At 42.3% G+C, this 26,470-nt stretch overlaps 1 protein-coding gene and 1 long non-coding RNA gene across 2 annotated transcripts in view; both read right to left on the bottom strand.

Annotated features, from left to right (window-relative positions):
- The window catches only part of BCL2L12 (BCL2 like 12), a 31,970-nt gene extending 10,460 nt beyond the window's left edge, over positions 1 to 21,510 (bottom strand). Inside the window, exon 1 of the mRNA XM_063436955.1 lies at positions 21,426 to 21,510. The gene's annotated coding sequence lies outside the window, so the exon portion shown is untranslated. The remainder of the gene's footprint in view (positions 1 to 21,425) is intronic.
- LOC134577512 (uncharacterized) overlaps positions 1 to 26,470 on the bottom strand; it is a 747,008-nt gene that overhangs the window by 180,618 nt on the left and 539,920 nt on the right. The window lies entirely within an intron of this gene.

Raw genomic sequence — 26,470 nt, 5'->3', positions numbered from 1 at the left:
TGTTAAAAAAAAAATTTTTTTTTTTTAAAGTTCAGCCCTACCTTTATTACATGGCATGCTGCTTCAGCCATATACATGCAGTGTTTCTGACAGTTAGTCTCTATGGTCTTTCCTGCTTCACTCCCTGCATAGAACAAGGTAAGACTATAGAGACTGTCTGTTTTCAAACACTGTTCGACCCAAGGTGCGTGTATATGGCTGAAGGATCCCGTCATAGTAAATGCGTGATAAGCTTTTCTAATTTTTATATATACTTGATTTAAAAAAAAACATGTTACATTTCCGCTTAAAACTTGATGAGAGGATCATTATATTAAATAATATTTTTGTTTAGATGGTGCGCGGACAAGATCAAATATTTAGGGATCTGGCTCACCAGAGACACGACTCGCCTTTATCAAGAAAATTTCATACCTATCCTCCGCACACTGCAAAAAGATATGGCGACCTGGGGTAGCCTATGTATCTCCTGGTTCGGGAGAATCAATGCACTGAAGTTAAACCTGCTCCCGAGACTCCTCTATCTATTTCAAGCGATCCCGATCATGATACCTGTTACAAATCGTTATTTGTAACTGGCCCTTTAAATGAAAAATTGCCCTGCTTCCCTGGATTGTGGAGAAGCCTATTTGCCAGCCTCCTGCCTCATGACTATGGCCCCTGGAAGATTGTGCCCCTGAAAAACTATTAACTTTTATTGGTGTGTATGGCCCTTTAAGAAGCGTCTGGGGACATATTGTGACTTTGCTGAACAATGTCCCTTTAAGACTATGTCCCCAGACCTGTAAAATAACTTGTTCCTGGCTTTCCCCCACTTGGTTCAGTAAATAGGGCTTACTGAACCAAGTACCACACAGGCGGACCACCCAGAAGCTAAAGTGTGCAGGCAATTTACCTCCCAGGCTGTGAGGTTACTGCCGGTCAATTGCACGTGGCGGCGGCCATCTTGGTTTCCTCGAATGCGGTCAGCGGTGTATGCTAAAGATTCTGTGGAACTAAAATCGGCTACACATTCTGCCGAACACCGCTGACCCTTACCTTCTCCCATACGGAACTTGCAGCTCCAGAGACTAAGTCCCGTTCGAAATGGGACTTAGTCGTTTTTTCGGCATGAAATTGACCGACCGCACAGCCCAAATCTATGGAACTGTTTTGGGCAGGAAATTGTGCTTGCGGTCGGTCATAAAGGACTTCCAGCTAACTTTTGATCCACTGGAGGGATTTGGCTGATTTTTGGAAGTGTTTATGTTTGATGTATGCTGAGTCGGAATATGCAACTTTTATTGAAATTGGATGTATGGTTTTAAAGTTACAGTGTGTGTGTAAAAACTGTATTTTTATTGTATGTAATAATTGGTTTAACTGTTTATCTGAGGGGAGGGAATGTGTGGGCTGCACCAGATGTGTGATTGGTGATTTTATGCCTCCCCCTGGGAGTGTCCTGTTTGCATGTAACCTCAATAAAAGCCAGGCTGGGTGTGCCAGCATCTCAGACCTCTTCTGACCCTCTAACTTGCAGCCTCGACTCATGTTTGTAGGGGACAGCTATAATCACTACAGGGATTGCTATGCTCTGCATACTCCCTTAGCTACTGAGCTCTTGTAAGAGCTCTTGTTCCTGATCCTGCTTCGCTCGACAGAAGGAAGAGGTTCGCCTATTGGAACCTGGAGCCTGGTCGTAGGTCCAGGGCGCAGAGCAGACGGCGAGATACCAGCCCAGCAGCGGTGGTTCGTGGAGTCTGAAGTGCTTATGGTGGCTGCGGTGCTGATGGTCCTTTGGTAAGCGCTAGGAGCATCCATTTCTACGGTCCAACTTCCAGCCAGCCTGGAGGCAACCGTAACAATACCCAGAGCCTTCTTTCGGACGCTTAACACCGATATAATACGATTTGTATGGAAAACGAGTAGGCCCAGGGTTAGCGGGACGCTCCTGTCCCTACCCAAACGAATGGGGGGACTGGGTCTCCCATCCATAATACACTACTATAGAGCAACCCATCTACTACGTCTGGTGGACTGGCACGTCCCAACATCTGACAAAATTTGGCGGAAACTAGAAGACGACCAAACGAACCATAAACTACCGTCCGCGGTGTGGACGAGATACCCTCTAAAATGCCTCGCCACGACCCGAAACCCGTTTATCCGGGCCACGATGCAGATATGGATCACCACCCGACTGACAGACAGGCTTACCACGACGCCGGGCCCCCTGACGGCTATCACCCATAACCCGGAAATCGCTGACGGCCTGCGACCAGCAGACGTGACGGGTCTCGGGGGCATGGACTGGACTTACATGAGGCACCTATGCTCCGCGACAGGGCTGAAGCCACTCAGGGAGCTGGGACCGGAAGGCACCACCTCATTAATGGACAGATTTCGATACCTCCAGATACAACATTACTACCGAACCACGGCAGGCAAACACCTGTTTCACAGAGAGCTCACCACTTTCGAACATATGTGCGCAGCCAGAGAGAGACCGCTGAAGGGGATCACCCTCCTCTACACCATGATGATCACGACCACACCACGGGCGCCACCGAAATACATGTCCCACTGGGAGCGAGTCACGGAACAGTCGATAACGGAGCAACAGTGGGAGAAGATTCATGTCCTCGCACACCAAGGCACAGTATGCTCAAAACTCCAGGAGCTTAATTATAAAATTATGGTCAACTGGTACAGGACCCCTGCAAGACTACACCGCATGAATAGCGAGCTCCCAGACACCTGCTGGCGATGTGGAGCCGAAGGGGGGACAGACATCCACATCTGGTGGTCGTGTCCCAAAATTCAGCAGTACTGGAAACAAATCCACTCCAAAATCACGAACATTGCAGAGCCGGAACTCCCGTTGCAGCCTCTGCCAATGTTACTCCACCACACCACACGCCCCATTGCCACCTATAAACGCTCCCTCACCAAACATCTGCTTAATGCAGCCAAGTCTCTCATCCCACTTAAATGGCGCTCGACGGAGCCGCCGACAGTGGAACAGTGGATGACCAGGGTAGAAGATATATATAGTATGGAATCCCTTACGGCATCGCTACACGGAACAGGAGACAAATGCGCCATCACGTGGCTCCCCTGGTGTACCTTCATGGCCCAGAGGCAGAACATGGCCGCAGGGACGGCTACCGCCTAGACGTCAAGATCTAGGGAGACACCGTATTTTCCTTCCTCTTTTTCCTCCTTTCCCCCCCCCCCCTTTTTTTTCCCCTCCTCTGTGGCCCCGTTCACCCACCCCGCTTCCAAGCCCCCCCCCCCACAATTGGAGGGATGGGAGCCCGGTGGGGCCGAGACGGAGATATGGAGCGAGCTGGGAGCTCATGACCTGAGCAGACGTGAAAATGTGATCCGTGCGGTGGGGACAGGGTGCACCCGGTGGGGACACCTGGGATGGACGACTGGGACGAGCGACAGTAACTTATCGGGTAATCGCCCTGGACCTAACACGCACATAGCCCTGTAGTGACACGCACCAGGGGACGGCCTTGACACGTCCCAGTCGTCACCCACATACACCTGACGACGCTCCTCACCTGTGGCACGCTCGGGCCGTGGCGAGATCTCTCATCATGGGTGCACTCTTGCCGGAACGGTCGGAGGAGCGGCATCCCCTCCCCCCCTCCCCCCCAAGAGGGGGGGGGAGGGGAGGGGTTAGATCACGGGGAGGAACACTAGTCCTACACACAAGCTGCTCACTAATCACCTGAACGAAAAAAAAAATCTACCCCTGCACACACGGCCTCGGTCACTACCACACATGAACGCACTACTCCACAGGGATGGCACTTTCTATGGAAGGGAGAGGGGGCATGGAGGAGGAGGGAGCTGAGGGGGGGAGTGGATATGGGAGGGGAGTGAGAGGGAGAGGTGAGAGTGGGAGGAGAGGGGAAGGAAAGACACTAACATAGGAGAACATAAAAGAAAAAAGAAAGAACCTAGGATAACGAACAGCTAAATAATCCCTCAACCGAGAGATCGGCCGAACTCAATATTAAGACATACTACTGCGTTTTAGCTCCACATGTTTATTGCATTATATGATCTATGAGAGACTGGGGTTGATATGCAATGTACTAGACTACACCTGCTATGTATAATCTGTACTGTATCCCAATCTTCTTTCTGTACCCCATGCGATTCTGTACATCAATAAAAAATGATTGACAAAAAAAATAATATTTTTGAAGCGACTGTTGTCCTTTAAGATGCCAAAGCCGGTTTCCATTCACTTGCCAGAGAGGCTCTCCTTATATTCAATAAATAGCGAGGTACAGGTGTGAGGGTTTAAAGGAAACATGCAGTTACAGGAAGGACACGATTAGCAGAGTATTCATTTCCTGGTTTAAGAGAAGCTTGAAAAACATTAAATGACAGTCTGTGGTATTTGCTGAAAAAAAGCATTATTCTGAAATGATATATTTTAGCCACGACGAGGTATATCTAAGCAACAGCCATAGAGCTAAGCAATTCACGAGAAGATAATTTATACTTTGTGTAAGATAAGTAGAATTTCAATAAAATATAATTGTTTCTATCGATTCTCTTTTTCGGATAGGCATATGAGGCTATGAGAACATGTAGTATGCGTGTGTGTCTATGATGAAACAAAATTGCCGGTGGTAGGATTGTCACTGGGTTGGACGTTTCTGGCAATCTAATAATGTTTTGCGATTCAGGCTTGGTTATGGTTTCTGCCGATCTCAGGTGAGATCTAGTTACAAGGAATTTTACGCCTGCCTGATTGATGTACATCAAAAGACGTTGACCATTATTACTGTTCAATCAAAACCATTTTTAAAAAAAATAAAAAATTGTAACTTATGTTTTATTTACCAAAAACTTCCTTATAAACCGGTGCTGGTATAATTATTATTGTCTGATCAGTTGGTGTCCTTCAGAAACCGGAGCTTCCTCTCTTTTACTGATCTCTTCTTGTTCAAATATTTACAGTATTGTCTGAACACAATGGGATTAATTAATCTAAAGGGATCCCTATTCAGACAGCTTGAAACAAACACATAAAAGGATTATAGAATAGTAATGGAATAGCTAGAAATGCTTACATTTGCAAGATAAATGACAATTGTTCTTCTTTTCTTATTGTTTATGGAAAAATAATAAAAAGACACGCTAGTCTTTTGTCCATTATAAGCACATTGCAGTATGATACTGAACAGATCATTTGCCCCCACAGCTCCAAATACTTACAGGGTTTGATTCGGGTAGCACTAGAACTGTGGAATGACCAACCTCATTTTAACACAGACTGTCACACGAGCCTCTAGTGTTTTATTTTCTTTTTTCAATTTGACAATTTGTATTGTTTTCAGTAACAAGTTCACATTGTTTGTATACCGTTCAGTTCATACATATATTCTATGGTGCAGTTCGCGTTGGCAAGAAGCAACACAGGATCATGTGATACATTTGGTACATTCTGTACAGTGTCAAGCGAGGGCTTCATAGTTATGACATATGCGTTTATCACCTCGGCAGTAGCAGCCGCAATCTACCCAGGCCCTCATCCGGGGATTTTTCTTGTGGGTAGTTTAGAGCCCCAGTTGTCTGACCAGTATGGCGCAGTTCCGGGCGTAGTTGTGTCTCTAGTGTTTTAAGAGCTCATCTCTTTAGAGAACTATACGTTCATCCCTTCCAAGTGTCCCTATTTAGGATGGACAGTCCCTCCTTTGAGCCCAATCCCTCTGTCCCTCTTTTCTATCCTAATGTCCCTATTTTCTAGGAGCTCTATATTGTTGGTGTGTCTGAGTATATAAAAGAGCTCCACAGCAATAATACTCCGAGTAATGGACCTTTAAACTAAAATTAACGTGTTTAGAAATCAGTCTGTGTAAATAAAGTACATCGTTCTTGTTCTAAATTACAAATATAATTGCATAAATTGTTATTAGTAAGTCACCTAAAATTTCTCATAACAGCCAGCCCGCCCTCTGGCCACACTCTCACCCCTAAAATTGAAGTGAACCACTAAATTCACTCGAAGTGTTGGGAAGTATGTTAATAACTTTACTGGTTAAAAGCTTCCCTTAGACCAATCTGCCACACAGTCTGTTTCATTCGCCAACCTTTTACCCCAAAGCTACCCCTTATGTTTAATTAAATAGACAAATCACACCTGGCAATCCACGTCCCCTAGTTTGGAATAAATTGCCTTTATATCCCTCCTGCTTTCTTTATATTGCAAGCAGGGCCTTCCTCATCCCTGGATTCTGTTTACATGTAGCTTTAGACATGTGATTGCTGGATGTTACATTCTTACTGTGCAGCGCTGTGGAATATGTTGGCGCTATATGAATAATAATGTCAATGTTTTTACACAATGTACTTGATGAAAGAGAGTGCTTTCCTTTACCACTGAACCCAATATCAACCCCCTTGTTTAAAGGGACACAAGTCACCCAAACCAGTGCATCTCATTCAGGTGGTCTTGGTGCAGTGTCCCTGTCCCTTTAAAACTCGAGCTGAAAACATTACGGTTTTAGAGAACTATCAGAGAGCCACTAGAGACATTCCATGCTGTTTCACAGTGCTTTGATGAGGATGTCAGAGCAGTAGCTAATGGCCCCTTTCTGCTTACCAGTAGTTCCGCTGCTGATGCTGTGTCTGCATTGTATCTCTTCAAATCTACACTTTTATTAACGGACAAAGAGGGGTCATGCTGTTATCCCAAGCACCGTAGCAAGCCGAAGTGCTTTAGAAGTGTGGCGTGTTCCTTTAAATTGGCTGCTCTCTGAAGGTGAATATTGGAATATATGATCTGATATGTTCTTTTGCAGTTGGGGTGGTTTCCCTTTAAAGGGGAACCATAACTGCTTAGGATTTTAGTATTATATTTACATAGCTCCAAAAATGAGTTTATGAGGACTGAAAAATACAACTAAATGTAGAAACCCACATAACTTACTGTATTAACCCCTCTGCTGCATCAATCTTGGCTCCCTGCCAGTTGTTAAAAATGCTCTTTTCTGTAATATTTAACACTGTGGCATTAGTAATACAAACATATATTACCGATTCCTTAATGTTCTACGAACTATGAAGATGAATTCACCCCCTCCCCCCCACCAGTGCAATAAAAAATAAAAAAGGGCAGCACTTTACTCTCTCCTCCAGCTCTGCTTCACTCCCACCTTGTTTGATTTCCATTTCCTGTCCGAACATGTTTTATACCCCACCTCCTATAGATTGGAAGCTCGTTTTAACAGGGTCCTCTTCAACCTATCGTTCCTGTAAGTGTTCTTGTAATTGTCCTATTTATAGTTAAATCCCCCCTCTCTTATAATATTGTAAAACGAAACAGAATCTGTTGGCACTATATAAATAGCAATAATACACACACACACACACACCTTTTACCCCTTACTATGCCATCTCCCTGGCTGAGATACATGTTAACATGTAGGCTTCTTGTACAATGATCATACAACAAAGTATACAATGAAGATGTATTGAGACAGAATGGCCACACATTATAAGTACGTTGAAAAGGTAAAGTGTCACAGTAACTTTATATTGGTTATTGATGATTTGAAGAATAAGGGTGGTCACATAGCGTATGTCGCACTGACCGTCTCGCCCCTTGGGCGTCTCTGACCGACATAGACTCTATTTAGTAACACAGAGAAGCCAGTATCAAAACCATATAATTAACCAAAGGAAGAAATAATAATTAAAAAAAAAAAAAGAAGAAAATAAATAAATTCCTATAACTAACTTAATACTCAAAGGTTTCTGAATGTCACGTGATCTCCTGTGTGAGCAGCTAAATTAGAAATCTATTCGTCAGTTGGGGAGTCTACAACCGCCTACTATGGCGATCAGCGCTGCCTTAGTACTTATCGTTATGTGCCAGTGATGTGGGTGAGTCTGGCGTTTGTCCAACTGCTCCACATTTGTGTGTGTTTATTCAGTGTACTGTGTGTGCCATGAAATTCATTTTTGGTAAGAAGGTGAGTGGATTTCATGAGTTTGATGCCTAGATAGGAGATAGATTTCTTGCGCCAATCAAATGTGTGTGCCTGGACTGATCTTCATAGGAATAACACCAAAACCAAGGAATGGTATCAATTGCTTTCAATATAACTAGCACACCTTATTATCAAATACACAGTGACTCGACAAGCTGTTTACTTCCCAAAATATTAGCTCAGAGCTAGCATGTGCAATACATATTACATAGTCTTGACATGGGATTTCCCCGGTGTTCATATCTACTTAAACATCCACATCAAAAACCTCATTACTTTCATTTGTATCTACAGTTGTCATTTCAGATCCTCTATCAGATCATACAACTGACTCATGGAAATTACAATCCAATCCTCCCACAGAGCCAAAGGATCATTTTAATCATTCCTTAATAAGAATGGGTGTAACAGCAAGAACTATCTTGTAAATACTTCCGTGTGTGTATGCAATATGCAAACCAGTAATACTCTTCCTCACTTGGAATGATCTAATGTTAAAGGGACACTATAGTCACCCAGACCACTTCAGCTCAATGAAGTGGTCTGGGTGCCAGGTTCTCTCAGGTTTTAACCCTTCAGATGCAAACATAGCAGTTTCAGAGAAACTGCTATGTTTGCATCTGAAGGGTTAAACAAGCCTCTAGTGGCTGTCTTCCAGACAGCCACTAGAGGCGCATCTGCAACGCTAGAGGCATATTATGCCTCCATCGCGCAGAGCGTCCATAGGAAAGCATTGAGAAATGCTTTCCTATCAACACTTTGAATGCGCGCGCTTAAGGTAAGCTGCTGAAGGGGTTTTAACCCCTTCGGTGCTATGGGCGGGGGGCCCTGAGGGTGGGAGCACCCTCAGGACACTATAGTGTCAGGAAAACCGCTTTGTTTTCCTGACACTATCGTGATCCTTTAATAGCACAGGAAATAGCCATTTGAAGGACGGACTCTAAGCACTAAGCTTACTGTTGTGGTTATGGTGCAATTATTCGACAGACACCATCCATTACACTCTCTGCGGCAACCTACGCACATTCCAATCTCAGCTACACTAATAATGTGAAAACTTAACTTCAAGTGCAAATCTGTAAAAGGATAGATAGATCAATTGTGTTCATTTTGTGTTGACAGAGGATGCAACATTCCTCATTTAGTTAGGTCAAAGTGTTCTACAGCTGTCACCAACAATATCCTGAAAGTTCAGATGTCAGGCAAATGGACCTTGTTACGTTAAGCGTAAATAGGTAGAGTGGTGGTAAAGTTCAGGAGCAGCCTTTAGACAGCAAGCAGGGAACTCATCCCCTCTTGTTTCCAAACTTATTTTGTTGCAATTTCTATTATGGTCTCCTCTGTACAGCTCTATGGAACTTGTTGGTATAAATGGTAAAAATAAAACCAGCTGAGTGATATTGACAATCTTTTGTGAGTTGCTTCCAATAACAAGTCTAAAGTTCTTAAACAATCAGCACAGACATAACAGCATGAAGAATCTTGTTGACCCGGTTTTTTTCCTTTCACAATATGCGGATTCTGGAGCAGCAGATGAAACATTACTACGGTTTTCACACAAGTTACGCTCACCGCGTTTTACCTACAGCCATCAAAAATGTATGTTCTGTGTATTAACCTCTTCACAACCAAGTTGGGTTTTAATCAGGTATTTTTGTCTCATAAAGGTTTTATGAATATATACATTATGTAACTAAATATTAACCGTATTTATAGGATGTTGGACATGGCATTTTGTAAGTTAGGGGTTGTGAGACAGGGACGAATAACTCAGCTCTTTCTGAAGAGCGCAGTGGGACAGCAATTATACTGCTTTATTTTCTTCTTTTTATAATTTCCTTTCAGTTGCCTTTATTCAACACACTGCGCTGTAATAATATTAAAAAATTAAATGGGCAGCGGAAAGCGATTAGAGACCTACTCTGCAACAAGAACTTCTACATAGTCTAAATTCCACTTTACAGAAATGTAGTAGATACCTGGAGTAGCCTTCTAGTAGAGGTTTTAATGGCCAACACCGTAAAGGAATTCATATACGGAACCAAGAGGGCTGCACTCACCTGAACAAGCATACATTATTAGATCCTGTGCACTCACACATTCATTAAACAGCAATTTTAAAGCTCACAGAATGTAATAGGTGCTTTATAAAGATAAATAAAAAATAACTAGGATAGGAACTGACAAAAACTGGGTACAATGGCGTAATGTCAGGCTTAGACAATGTATTATTATTTATATAGCGCCATCAGATTCCATAGCGCTGTACAATTGGTTGACTAACAGACATGTACCGTATATACTCGAGTATAAGCCGAGGCCCCTAATTTTACCCCAAAAAACTGGGAAAACTTATTGACTTGAGTATAAGACTAGGGTGGGAAATGCAGTAGCTACTGGTAAATTTCTAAATAAAATTAGATCCTAAAAAATGTATATTAATTGAATATTTATTTACAGTGTGTGTATATAATGAATGCAGCGTGTGTGTATGAGTGCAGCGTGTGTGTATGAGTGCAGTGTGTGTGTGTGTAGCTGAGCCTTGGTGGGGGGTGGGCAATTTTATTATTATTTTTTTAAATTATTTTTATAATTTTTTATTATTATTTTTTAAATTTAATTATTATTTTGTATTATTTTTTATTTTATTTATATATTTTTTGTCCCCCCTCCCTGCTTGATACATGGCAGGGAGGGGGGCTCTCCTTCCTGCAGAGCTGTTACTTACCTTTCCTGCAGCTCCCTTCTCCTCCGCGGCGGTCCGGTCAGCATCTCTGTAAGCTCCCAATGTAAATTGCCATAATACAGACATTGACTCGAGTATAAGCCGAGTTGGGGTTTTTCAGCACAAAAAATGTGCTGAAAAACTCGGCTTATACTCGAGTATATACGGTAATTGTAACCAGACAACTCGAGGTGCAGGAACAGAGAGGTGGAGGGCCCTGCTCAATGAGCTTACATTCTAGAGGGAGTGGGGTATAGTGACACAAAGGGTAAAAGTAGGGGTACGAAGTAGGTTGTTAGAAAAGTATTCAGTGAGGGCTTAGCAGGTAATTTTTGACAGTTGCAGGAGAGGAGCCATGGAGGGTGGGGGATAAAAAACTACTAACAGTTTAATTGATATGCTTTCATGAAGTGAGTTTTCAATGATTTTTTTTTAAATCATGTATGATCATATACACTAGTCTGCAACTAAACCCCTGTTGTTTTGTTTTTTTAAATAAATAAATACATTTAAAAAAAGAGAGAGAGAGAAAACTATTACATTCTGTGAGCTTTGAAATTGCCATTTAGTGAATGAGTGAGTGCACTGGATCTTGTATGTACCATAAAAGAATTTAACAGTCTCAGATTTATTTACTAACGTGAGAATTCGTAGTGAATTTCAAAACACCCAAAGTCAAACAATTCCCAGAGTCACCTGTGCTTCCAGTTTGGCTACTGTGGCCTTAAACTTAAAATTCACTTTAGTTTATAACCCTGTCTGTATTGAAAATCAAATCGGTTAAATCAGTCTGACTTCTGTTATAATCACAGCTTGACAACTTCAGCCTGGATTTTGCTATCCTGATTACAATTCAAATTTGGAATTTAGTGAATAAACTCCCACAATGGTCAACTGATCCTACTAGCAAAATCGAAAGTTCCACAACAGGTTTGCTAACATTCTCGTTTAAAAGAAAAAAATTGTATGAGCTTAAAAAAAACCAAAAAAAAAACAAACATGTAAAAAAGGAATTTATTCGCACATGTTGCTGAAAGACATTTCTGCAAATGTTCGGGGTATTTTTGCGTATGCTGAAATCTGAGCTCTAAAATGCAGAAATAGATGTTATTATATTCAGTTCCTGTTGAGATCCGCTATACATAGTTGGGTCATAGCATAGTGACGTAGCATGTTACACACATTGGCAATGGCCTTTCAGAAATCCCACGTTCACTTCTACATTCTTAGAAAAATTAAATAAGAAAAGTTCCTTACTGAGAGCACTGCAAAGGATGGCAGCAAGTTTGGTCCTGCACTTTCTGCTGAGCGGGCCGTTTAAAGCGGAAGTTCCCACAAAAATTCAAATGTATTGCAATAGTTGAAATCCCTACTATATCACAGAGGTTAGTTTACATGATGAATAAATGTTGATAACCCAAAAAATGTTGACGAAAACAGAATCATACTTTGTCATTTTCACAGTTGCCACCATTCTGCAATACGTTTGTGATTATCAAGATAATGGTAACTTATGTCTCACGATCCGTCTGTCTGTCCTTGACCATTGCTCATTCCTTTAACTATCTTTATGGCTTGTTTTGTTATTATGATATAGGTCACTGTCCAGTCACCTTTTATATGACTCCTGCCAATGCAGCTTAAATACCGGTAAACACATTTTTGGGAAAATATATTTTAACTAGCTGGCTGAGGACTATGAGAGTTGTAATTTAACTGGAGAGAAATCTGTTGTTTATGCCTGTTCCAAGTTCAGCAGCTCAACACAGTTAAATGACTCCTATTGTTCCTATGCAAAAAAACAGGAAAGCGTGTTTTTTTTTTGTTTTTTTTAAGGAACACTATAGTGTAAGGAATACAAATGTGTATTCTTAATGATTTAGTGCCCTGGTGACTGCTTAGGTGACCAGCTTCCCAGGTGAGGCACAGCACCCAAACCACTTAATTGAGATGAAGTGGTCTGGGTGCCTATAGGGACTCTTAACTGATGCAGTGCTGAGTGGTCCAACTTTAAAGGAACCAACATTATAAAAGAAATACTTTAACTGACTCCATTCTTGCTGCAACTTCCATTCCTCTCCAGCTGAAGTCATCATTATGGATGATCTCAGCCAATCCAATGCTTTCACGTAGAGAAGCATTGGGAGATTAGTAAATATATGTGCCAATCTGCATCTCCTCATATAGATTCACTGACTCGATAAATCTATGTGAAGCTTTTGGCGTCTCCATGCAGAGATGTCGAACCAAGAAGCCCCTCTAGTGACAGTCAGAGTGACAGGCACTAGTGGCAGCATTATGCTGCAATGTAAACACTGCTTTTTCTCAGAAAAGGCAGAGTGTACACTGCTGTGACTGCAGGGGGAGCCTCTTTTCCCCAGTACTATTGCTGTAGTGGTTCTGGTGCTTGGAGTGTCCCTTTAATTTTCCCTTCCTAGTAGTTTTTTGTGTGACTATGTTCCATTTACAAGATAACATGGTTATAGACTAAACTGTGAAATGTTGGGGACTTCAAAGTGAATTTAACATTTGTATCCAAAATAACCAAATCAGAAAAATTCTCGGCGTTTTCATTTCAGCTATTTTTTTTTACCAAAAATCTTAAATCAGCTTTGAGCTCCCTACAATTTGTAGTCAAGCTAATAATTCTGTTAACGTCCTCTGGACTTTACGATTGCTACAACTGCTACCAACACTTGTGCAGGTGGTGACACATAGTTATGGAATTTAGAAGATAGACGACTAGCGTGTCTAGAACCCGGCTTGCTGTTTTTCAGAAAGAAAAGGTAACAATGCATTCCTTAAAATAAAGACTGCAAAAGGAAAAGATAGTTATCAGTCTGTGTGTGTATACAAAAAGAAATAAGTTATCACATAATAAGGAACTGAAATAACTGTAAAAATAAAAGATAAAAAGAAAACAAAACACATTTTAACAATTGCAGCCAAAACTGAAGTACTCGAAAATGATGTCCGTCCATTTAACCGAACCGCAAATTTGGGGATATGATATGAAAAGTGTTTGTAGGAAAAAGGTGTATTTTAACCAGCAACAGAGGTGGACGTCGGGCAATTGGTTATTTCACTAACACAAAGTACAGAATATTAAATCTACTTAAAGTCCACATTGTCATCAAAGGATGTTGTTGGTTTTTCTGATAAAAGTATGAATCATTTTCCCATCAATCCCAGTAAAGCAACAATCTGACGTTGGCTGACTCAGGAGAAATACTGTGTACTGAACTACTGTACGCAAAATAGTCTCCAGAACTATTATTAAACGATTATGCACAAGGAAACTATAAACCTGATTAATCCAGTTTTGCTAATCCTTTTTTTTTTTTTTTTTAAAGGCAGGATGCCCTTATTTTAATTGCATTTAAAGTCCGATCTCTCAACAATTTCCATAAAGATGGAAATATTTTTGTAACTTGCTACACCAAAGTGATCCGAATTCACACATAAGTTTTTGGTACACACGGTCCAGAAATAATGAAAGTGGAATGATTTGTAAAATGCTGCAAAAAAAGGGCAATCACTATGGTAACCAAAGGAAACCACGGATTCATTCCATTGGTGATTGCACCGTGTTTACAACTGTTCGGATCACAACACTTTGATAAATCTCCCTCAACGAGACTTGGTTAGCTACCATGATATATTTTGCATTTCAGTTGCACCATCATTTCATGAGCCACAATTCAATTTAACCCCTTAAGGACCAAACTTCTGGAATAAAAAGGAAACATGACATGTCACGTGTCCTTAACCCCTTAAGGACACATGACATGTGTGACATGTCATGATTCCCTTTTATTCCAGAAGTTTGGTCCTTAAGGGGTTAAGGGGTTAAACAAACACTTCATTGTAAGATGTATCTAAAAACAGCAAGTATTCCCCATTTTCCACAGCGTAGACTTTAACTATGTGCCAGGGAATACCCCAATCTGAGGCTTCTATTGCAGAATCTGGGACCATTTGCGGGTTTTCCTGTGCTTGTCAATGAGGTGTAATATGGGTCATTGGCAAGGGGGGGAGAGACAGGCATGCGCTAGCATAGTGCGCCTGACACCTCTGTTAGCTCCATGGAGCCAACGCAAACAAACATCAATGGCTTTCTGAGTGACAGCCAGGGAGGTGTTTCTGTCTCCAATTATATTGTAATGGACACTTTTTAGAAACTGTCACAAATATGACATATGCCAGAAACATAAATATATTTAAATATAACTATTTTCACTAATCTATTCCCATTCTGAAGATGTTCTTAAATAGTATTCTTAAACACCAACATCCTGTTTCACACAGGGTAATTTGTGAGAAGTGAGAATTCAAGTTAATTTCGAATAGAATGCTTGAGTAGCTGACACTCTTAGAAGCACCCAGTCCAAGGCTTCCTGAGACTAAGAAAGGAGGAGAACGATCGGACGCAATGTACCAGAGTTTAGGCATAAACCGCTCATTAGCAGCTTAACCCATTAATTTAAGGGTACCCGGAGTGATAATTTTAGAATTGACTCAGTAGCCATTACATAATACGGTAAGCATTATTACACTGGAGAAATCTCTGGCATGGGCAGTGGCACATATTCAGAATGGCTTTTAAATGACAGGTTACAACCAAGAAACATAATAATAATCTACAGTCACACAGGAAGTTAGTTGCATGTACAAATGTCAAAGGTTATTTTAATTCTAAACAGCCATTCTATTCCACACAGATACAGCTTAAAAATACATTTAATTTTTTACGTAGGCAAAGTGAAATACACACAGAAACTAGACAGACACTCAATAGATGGACTCGAACAGACAGACACTGAATAGATGGACAAGAACAGACAGACACTCAAGAGATGGACCAGACCAGACAGACACTCAAGAGATGGACCAGACCAGACAGACACTCAAGAGATGGACCAGACCAGACAGACACTCAAGAGGTGGACCAGACCAGACAGACACTCAAGAGGTGGACCAGACCAGACAGACACTCAAGAGGTGGACCAGACCAGACAGACACTCAAGAGGTGGACCAGACCAGACAGACACTCAAGAGGTGGACCAGACCAGACAGACACTCAAGAGGTGGACCAGACCAGACAGACACTCAATAGCTGGACCAGACCAGACAGACACTCAATAGGTGGACAAGACCAGACAGACACTCAATAGGTGGACAAGACCAGACAGACACTCAATAGGTGGACAATAACAGACAGACACTCAATAGGTGGACAATAACAGACAGACACTCAATAGGTGGACAATAACAGACAGACACTCAATAGGTGGACAATAACAGACAGACACTCAATAGGTGGACAATAACAGACAGACACTCAATAGGTGGACAATAACAGACAGACACTCAATAGGTGGACAATAACAGACAGACACTCAATAGGTGGACAATAACAGACAGACACTCAATAGGTGGACAATAACAGGCAGACACTCAATAGATGGACAATAACAGGCAGACACTCAATAGATGGACAATAACAGGCAGACACTCAATAGATGGACAAGAACAGACAGACACTCAATAGATGGACAAGAACAGACAGATACTCAATAGATGGACAAGAACAGACAGACACTCAATAGGTGGACCAGACCAGACAGACACTCAATAGCTGGACCAGACCAGACAGACACTCAATAGGTGGACAAGACCAGACAGACACTCAATAGGTGGACAATAACAGACAGACACTCAATAGGTGGACAATAACAGACAGACACTCAATAGGTGGACAATAACAGACAGACACTCAATAGGTGGACAATAACAGACAGACACTCAATAGGTGGACAATAACAGACAGACACTCAATAGGTGGACAATAACAGACAGACACTCAATAGGTGGACAATAACAGACAGACACTCAATAGGTGGACAATAACAGGCAGACACTCAATAGATGGACAATAACAGGCAGACACTCAATAGATGGACAATAACAGGCAGACACTCAATAGATGGACAAGAACAGACAGACACTCAATAGATGGACAAGAACAGACAGATACTCAATAGATGGACAAGAACAGACAGACACTCAATAGGTGGACCAGACCAGACAGACACTCAATAGCTGGACCAGACCAGACAGACACTCAATAGGTGGACAAGACCAGACAGACACTCAATAGGTGGACAATAACAGACAGACACTCAATAGGTGGACAATAACAGACAGACACTCAATAGGTGGACAATAACAGACAGACACTCAATAGGTGGACAATAACAGACAGACACTCAATAGGTGGACAATAACAGACAGACACTCAATAGGTGGACAATAACAGACAGACACTCAATAGGTGGACAATAACAGACAGACACTCAATAGGTGGACAATAACAGGCAGACAAAAAATAAAACTACCAGCCAAAGAGAACCCTGGCGGGGAGTAATGGGGTTACAGGGGTAGTAAAGGGCATAACCCTACATATATAGAACAGACAAGAGAAGTAATGAGGAGAGCTCCTCGTATTACCGGGGTGCTCCACCTCACCACTATTACCCCTTAATAGATATCCAATAGTAGAAGCTTAAAAACTGACAACCTTTATTGAAACAAACAATAATAATTTTATAAGTCTCCAACACACTCATAAACAAATTAGTGAACAACACACACCCTCATATACCATAAGTGGTAAAAAATAATAAAACAACGACTAGAGACTAAACATCTAACTGGTAAAGTATTCAAGCATTTTCCTTGTGTGAGCAGATAAGTCACAATATATCAGAGCAGTGCAGCTCAATGTAAATATGTCACAGTATATCAGAGTAGTACCACTCTTGTATAATTAAGTGAGACAATTGAGCACACTGACAAAAAATTGTCTATCAAGGAAAAATAGCCTGTTAATGGTTAATTGTAATATATAGCAGGAGATCTCCCCTTTGCATGGATCAAGTAGGGAAAAAAGGAGATCAAAAATAATAATAAATAAATAAATGACATAAGTGCAAAAAGATCTCTTCCACCAAATCCCTAATTAAACACTGACCTCCAGTAGTAGGGAGAAAAACCTCCAATATTAAGTCTAGTAGAGGTTAAATCGAAAGGATAGGGAGATGAGAGGTAGAGGAAATAAATCGGTTAAAGAAAGTGCTGTCTAGACTGAGTCCAATGTACAGAAAACAGGCTCAGTCACTACACTTAACATATGTCATAAATCCCTTAGGTACATTTTAAAGTTAAAGATCTCATGTGGGGGTATCCTGCTAGCTGTAGTCTCAGTCAGTAGAGGCCATGACCAAAAACATTAAGTCATAGCCAAATAGTAGTACAGGTCGTCCTGCTCAGGTCGCCCAACGCGCGTTTCGGCGGTATAACCGCCTTCCTCAAGGGCAGGTAGCTGGCAGTGTGACAGCCTCCCTTCACTCCTTAAATACCCCTTAGGGACCCTCCTACCTGTCCACGGGAGGAGGGATTCAAACGTGTCCCGCCAAACAGCTGATCCCGGCTGAACGAGGAGTGTAATCACTGTCCCTGAATGAAGTGCGCATGACCGTAGCAAATTGCTTGCGCATGCGCACGCACTTAGGATTTGTGCTTAGTAGAATTCGGGACGTGATTCCTCTTCGTAAAAGGGTAGTTTAGCTTTTAAATTGACTCTAAAATGAGTCTTAGATATAGATTATAGCCCCAATTATTTTGTGGGCCGTGGTGTGTATATATACATACACGAAACCCCCTTTTTCCATTAGAAAAATATGTATACCAAATTATATATATACATGCCTCCATCAGATCGTATATTACTGGAGGGAATTACCCTTCATCCATTTTAATATGAGGAGCCACTGTATAGATGTTAAAGGAACTTTCATTTTATACTGTCCACAGATATTTTTATTTTCATTTATATTTTTATTAGTGGCATATCCACAGTATATTAATATAGGACCTAAGACGGGGAGACTTCGACAGAGTCCTGAGACAGAGAGAGTCAAAATGGATATACAGACTAAAAACACTCCAACCTCGGGGTCTGAATGAAGGCTTCTCTTTTGCCCCATTTATTTGACCTCATTACTATTATATCCCTTTAAGTATCCTACCTTGGGTCATCTAGCTCCATTTACGTTAGGCCTATGTTCTACTACATATACTATACCACTCTGTTTTTTATCCATCGATCCGCTACTCTCTCTGACTTATGAAACACTTATTTTTATATTTTTTATTTTTCACTTTGTTTCCTTTTTTCTGAGGTTAATTCTCTCCACTCCTATTAACCCTCCCCTATCCTCCCACATGTGTAGATATGCCATTAACAGTAAATCTTATGAATTGTATATATATATATAAAAAAATGAGAAACCCCTCCACAAACTAGTGCCACTTATAGGTAGTGTGGATGGGAGTACCATTACACTACATGTATTAGTGGCCCCCTATATTAATATACTGTGGATATGCCACTAATAAAAATATAAATGAAAATAAAAATATCTGTGGACAGTATAAAATGAAAGTTCCTTTAACATCTATACAGTGGCTCCTCATATTAAAATGGATGAAGGGTAATTCCCTCCAGTAATATACGATCTGATGGAGGCATGTATATATATAATTTGGTATACATATTTTTCTAATGGAAAAAGGGGGTTTCGTGTATGTATATATACACACCACGGCCCACAAAATAATTGGGGCTATAATCTATATCTAAGACTCATTTTAGAGTCAATTTAAAAGCTAAACTACCCTTTTACGAAGAGGAATCACGTCCCGAATTCTACTAAGCACAAATCCTAAGTGCGTGCGCATGCGCAAGCAATTTGCTACGGTCATGCGCACTTCATTCAGGGACAGTGATTACACTCCTCGTTCAGCCGGGATCAGCTGTTTGGCGGGACACGTTTGAATCCCTCCTCCCGTGGACAGGTAGGAGGGTCCCTAAGGGGTATTTAAGGAGTGAAGGGAGGCTGTCACACTGCCAGCTACCTGCCCTTGAGGAAGGCGGTTATACCGCCGAAACGCGCGTTGGGCGACCTGAGCAGGACGACCTGTACTACTATTTGGCTATGACTTAATGTTTTTGGTCATGGCCTCTACTGACTGAGACTACAGCTAGCAGGATACCCCCACATGAGATCTTTAACTTTAAAATGTACCTAAGGGATTTATGACATATGTTAAGTGTAGTGACTGAGCCTGTTTTCTGTACATTGGACTCAGTCTAGACAGCACTTTCTTTAACCGATTTATTTCCTCTACCTCTCATCTCCCTATCCTTTCGATTTAACCTCTACTAGACTTAATATTGGAGGTTTTTCTCCCTACTACTGGAGGTCAGTGTTTAATTAGGGATTTGGTGGAAGAGATCTTTTTGCACTTATGTCATTTATTTATTTATTATTATTTTTGATCTCCTTTTTTCCCTACTTGATCCATGCAAAGGGGAGATCTCCTGCTATATATTACAATTAACCATTAACAGGCTATTTTTCCTTGATAGACAATTTTTTGTCAGTGTGCTCAATTGTCTCACTTAATTATACAAGAGTGGTACTACTCTGATATACTGTGACATATTTACATTGAGCTGCACTGCTCTGATATATTGTGACTTATCTGCTCACACAAGGAAAATGCTTGAATACTTTACCAGTTAGATGTTTAGTCTCTAGTCGTTGTTTTATTATTTTTTACCACTTATGGTATATGAGGGTGTGTGTTGTTCACTAATTTGTTTATGAGTGTGTTGGAGACTTATAAAATTATTATTGTTTGTTTCAATAAAGGTTGTCAGTTTTTAAGCTTCTACTATTGGATATCTATTAAGGGGTAATAGTGGTGAGGTGGAGCACCCCGGTAATACGAGGAGCTCTCCTCAATAACAGGCAGACACTCAATAGATGGACAATAACAGGCAGACACTCAATAGATGGACAATAACAGGCAGACACTCAATAGATGGACAATAACAGGCAGACACTCAATAGATGGACAAGAACAGACAGACACTCAATAGATGGACAAGAACAGACAGATACTCAATAGATGGACAAGAACAGACAGACATACATCCACTGGACAAAAAAACCCACATATATATATTCCTACACACACACTAAAAGGAAAGACAGACACACACATACTACAGACAGAGAGACAGCACACATACTACAGACAGAGAGACAGCACACATACTACAGACAGAGAGACAGCACACATACTACAGACAGAGAGACAGCACACATACTACAGAGAGACAGCATACATACTACAGACAGACAGCATACATACTACAGACAGACAGCATACATACTACAGACAGACAGCATACATACTACAGACAGAGAGACAGCACACATACTACAGACAGAGAGACAGCACACATACTACAGACAGAGAGACAGCACACATACAGATTACAGAGCTCAGTACTTTGACCTTAAATTTGAAACTGACTGAATTCACTTTATTGTCACTTTACTGAATAACCCTGACAGACACAGACCACCATTCACAATGTCAGTAGGAAGCCCTGTCACTTTACACAAATAACTTTCTGATTAATTAATATTAATAACTCTACATGTTATCCTGTCTGATTAATTAATTAATAACTAGTCCCAGTCTAGTCCCTTCAAACTATCGAGTAACTCAGGAATATTGGATAGACAGACAGTGGGCTAGCTGTGTCAGGAGCACTTACCTGCTGCACTCACACTCACACCAACCGGCTGCCAACACTGACACTCCCGGACCGAAACCGGGATCACACACAAAACTTGGATGGAACTCCGCCTCCTGTGACGTCAGCCACCCCCCCTGCCTTTCTCTGCTACTGCCCGCCTCAAAATGGCTTCCCATGGCATATTTCCTCAGTAACCCCGCCCATACAGTGTAACTCCGCCTCCCTGTGACATAAAGCCGCCTCTCCCTGCCCATCTCTGCTTCTGTCCGCCTTAACATGGTTTCCAATTGCCTATCTTTACTTAGTAACCCCGCCCATAACGTCTTAACTCCGCCTCCCTGTGACATAAGGCCGCCTCCTCCCGCCAATCTCTACTTCTACCCGCTTTAACATGGCTTCCCATTGCACAGATTTTCTCAGTAACCCCGCCCATAACGTCTTATCACACGCTCAGTCTACACAACATGCAACCCACACGCCCCGCCCACAAGGTATAACCCCGCCTCCCCTGGCCCTGCCCCCAGTGCTAAGCTCCGCCTTCCTGCTGGTTATACACTGGCTGTGTGTGTACGCTCCCCTCCTCCCCCCGCAGCCCAGCCTGCTAGCCGGCCATCAGTCGGCGCCCTGTGTGCCTGTACTCACAGAGCGTCACAGCCGCACTCACAGCGCCAGGTGCACCCTGGGTACGTACAGCACAATCCCCCGGGCCGGATACAGGCCGCTCTCACTGTGAGCGCGCCCGCACTGACCGCCAGTGACCCCGGGCGCTGTGCGCGCCCTCCCACCAGCTCTCTGTGTTCCTGTGTGTTTGTGTCTGCCTGTCTGTCTGTTTGTGTGTTTGTGTCTGCCTGTCTGTCTGTTTGTGTGTGGGTCTGCCTGTCTGTCTGTTTGTGTGTGGGTCTGCCTGCCTGTCTGTGTTTCTGTGTGTGGGTCTGCCTGTCTGTGTTTCTGTGTGTGTTTGTGTGTAGGTCTGCCTGTCTGTGTTTCTGTGTGTGTCTGCCTGTCTGTGTCTCTGTGTGTGGGTCTGCCTGTTTCTGTGTGTGGGTCTGCCTGTCTCTGTGTGTGTCTGTTTCTCTGTGTGGGTCTTCCTGTCTGTGTCTCTGTGTGTGGGTCTGCCTGTCCGTGTTTCTCTGTCTGTCTCTGTGTGTGTCTGTTTCTCTGTGTGGGTCTTCCTGTGTGTGGGTCTGCCTGTTTCTGTGTGGGTCTGCCTGTCCGTGTTTCTCTGTCTGTCTCTGTGTGTGTCTGTTTCTCTGTGTGTGTCTGCCTGTTTCTATGGGTGTCTCTGTGTGTGTCTCTGTAACATTGAGTCAGGTGGAAGCTGTAACCAGCACTGGACACTGTAACCAGCACCTTGCTGTAAGTACCCTGTACTAATTAAATTATCTTTATTTATATTGTAAAAGGAGTGACCTGTAACCATTTACATTTGCTAATTATATTTATTTAAAAACAACTATTTTGTTATCGCATTAAATTTATTATATTTTGACTGCAGTGGCGAAGCTAATGTAGAGAAAAAAAAAAACGTTGGTAAGGGTGGCCAAAAGGTAAATCCTCATTTGTCATACAATGTTAACGATGCTATGCCAGCTGGGGATCTACTAATTGCCATCACAATTAGTGTATAACACACTGACGCACAAAAAACTCATTTACACACCGACTCACACAAATTCATTCACACACTGGTAAACACAATGATACATTCACACACCTTGACACAGATGCACACTGATGGATACACATACAAACACTGACCTATATACAGACACACGATGTGACACACCTACATATCCATAATTCTAATATTTGCATCCAACCTCTCTGGTTCCGCTGATGGGAGGTAGTGTGGGGTCTGCAGCAGGTCACTTTCTGACGGTGCCTCCTCCCCTACGCAGTGCTCTCTGTATGACGCTGGGAGGAAGTGACCAGCTGTCACTTCCACCCAGACGGCTGATACTCTGCAATAATACCCATCAGGTGCCATTCAGTGCATGGGCCACCCGATGGGCAACCAAAGCATGTGGGCCCTGGTGCAGCTGCACCTGCAACCTGCACCTGAACTGTGGTTCAGCCACAGTTTAACTGTTGTTATTTTTATATATATATATATATATATATATATATATATATATATCATTTTTTTTTTGTGTATAATAAAAATGACACTTTTGTGGGCATTTATCCGTTAAACCGTTTGTTTGTATTACCTGTTAACAAACACAAAGTGTTTTTTTTCGAATGTATTTATTATTGCTATTAAAAAGACTACCCATTGCACTATAGTGTCCTTATTTACAGTCTGATTTCTAAACAAATTTATTGTAGTTTAAAGGGACACTCATGGCACCCAGACCACTCCTGCCCCTTGGAGTGGTCTGGGTGCCAACTGCAATCCCCCTTAACCCTGCAAGTGTGATTAAACTGCAATAATTTTCCAAGTTCTTAAAACACGAAAAGTGTTTTAACCAACGCTGGACGTCCTTACACTATGCCTGAGGACCTCCAGCGTCACTGGAATCCCCATAGGAAAGCCTGACGTCGGCGAGGCAGGAGTGTGGGCGGAGCCTGACCCAGCACCGAGGGACATCGGCACTGGATTCAGGTAGGTTTACATGAAAGGGTTTATATGCAGGATTCTGCAGTGCCAGGAAAACGGATTTGTATTCCTGGCACTGGAGGTTCCCTTTAAAATCACATTGCTGTGAGTATTATTGCTGTGAAGCTCTGTTATACACTCAGATACACCAACAACATGGAGCCCTTCGAAAATAGCGACATTAGGATTGAAACGAGAGAGAGCGAGGGGTTTGGGACCAAACTAGGAACTACACATGCCTTATGCACATTGTAGTGCGCATCCCTTTAAAATGGTAATCATAATCAGTACAAAAAAAGTATGTAGTGAGTAAGCCCTGGAAAAAATGACAGAACAAAAATTACATAGATGTGAAAAGTTTAAATTGCCAAACACTACATTCATTTTTTTATTTTTTTTGTAGAAAATCTTAAGTCAAAAAACTCTGAGAAGCTGCTGTCAAGCTCTTTGGTAAGATGAATAAAAAAAAAAAAGTGTATGTCTATGTAACGTGTGTGTTTTAAAATTTATTTCTTTTAATAGCAGCCCTGCTACAGCTACAATTTGTTAGGCCTACAGTTAAAGGGACAGTATAGTCATCCAGACCACTTCAGCTCAATGAAGCGGTCTGGGTGCCAGGTTTTAACCCTTCAGATGTTTCAGAGAAACTGCTGTTTACATTGCAGGGTTAATCCAACCTCTAGTCGCTGTCTTCCTGACAGGCGCTAGAGGCGCTGGCAGGGCCGGACTGGGAATTAAAAGCAGCCCTGGAAAAAAATTATTTACCAGCCCCATAATGCGTCACGCCAGCATAATGTGCAAATACAGCGTTAGAAAAGATCATTTAAGATTAAAAATTATTACTCCAATGTAAAAAAAAAAAAAGCACATATAGGCTTCAAAAAAAACAAGAGTGCAGATTTATTTTAAGCAGACGTGCCTTTGCATATAACCAATGTTTCAGTCCAACTACCATGATATATTAAGGAAAGCTTGGTCATGGGACTGAAATGGTAAATGTATGTAGCGCACAACTGTAAAAAATGACGGTATCTTGTTTAGTTTAAAGTCCTGTGGGTGCGCTCTTCACTTTAAATATGTTATTGTGCTGGAGTATGCACCTAGCAACAAGACTTGGCCAATATCTGCTCATTACATATGGTACATATCAATTACATTTCTCTGTGTATTACGTATATATATATATATATATATATATATATATATGTACATTAATATATGTGTAAATATAATAGGCATAATTATATATATATATATATAAAACTAATACACACATTAATATACGATAGATAGATATAGATATATATATACACCCACACCAGTGGCGGATCCAGAGCCTGATCTCGGGAGGGGCACTTATAGATTTAAAGAAATAATCCATGCACAATAACCACTACTGCTCTGTGTAGTGGTTATGGTGCCAGGAGTGCCCGGACCCGCTCCCAGAGTAAGTAGTCAAACCGTTTAAGAACAGTTTGACAACTTACCTGGGGTCTGCTGGGATATGGGGCTGTAGTAGGGTATAGGAGCAGTGGTGCAATGTGTGAGGGGTGCAGTTTGTGTGAAAGGTTCAGTGTGTAGGGTGTGTGGGGCAATGTGTGTTTGGGTGCCTGTGTGTGTGTGTGGGGGGCAATGTGTGTATGGGGGGGTCTAGGTGTGTGTATGGGGCTAGAGGTCGCAGTGGTGAGAGTGAACTCTAGCCCGTTGCTCCAGCGCTAGAGTTCACTCTCGCGAGAGCTGGAGCGTTGCCACTGTAACCGCTGCAACGCTCTGTACTCGCGCAAGAAGGACCCGGAGGAGCTGCAGGCTGAGCTCCCGGGTCCTCTCTTCCTCCCTCCCTTGCCGGCTGCCTGCATGGTGCCTCCAGAACAGGGAGGGAGACCTCTGATCTCCCCTCCGGTCTGTGAAGGCACATGGTGCTTGGACAGTGCCAGCCTGGGGGGGAAAGGGCAATTGCCCGTTGCCCCCCCTGGATCACACACACACATCTATGTTTCTTTCTCCCCCTCACTGCTCCTCTGTGTCCATGTCTCCCCTCTCCTTCCCAGTCACTCTCTTCCCCCTCTGCCTCTTTCGCCCCTCCCCTTGTGTATCTCTCTTCCCCTCTGTTTCTTTTTCCCCCTTTTCCCTGTCTCTCTCTCCCTCTCTAACATCTCTTTCTCCCCTTGTGTCTCACTCTCCCTCCCTCTCTGTCTCTCTCTATTCTCCCACTGTCTCTTTCTTCCCTATCTCTGTTTTATTCCCCCCCTCCCCTTGTGTCTCTATATTACCCCCCCTTGTGTCTCTATATTACCCCCCCTTGTGTCTCTATATTACCCCCCCTTGTGTCTCTATATTACACCCCCCCTTGTGCCCCTATATTCCCCCCCTTGTGCCCCTATATTACCCCCCCTTGTGCCCCTATATTACCCCCCCTTGTGCCCCTATATTACCCTACCCCCCTTGTGCCCCTATATTGCCCCCC

The sequence above is a fragment of the Pelobates fuscus genome, chromosome 11, assembly GCF_036172605.1.
Source record: "Pelobates fuscus isolate aPelFus1 chromosome 11, aPelFus1.pri, whole genome shotgun sequence".
NCBI classification, from domain to species: domain Eukaryota; kingdom Metazoa; phylum Chordata; class Amphibia; order Anura; family Pelobatidae; genus Pelobates; species Pelobates fuscus.
This window is presented reverse-complemented; position numbering and strand designations above follow the sequence as displayed.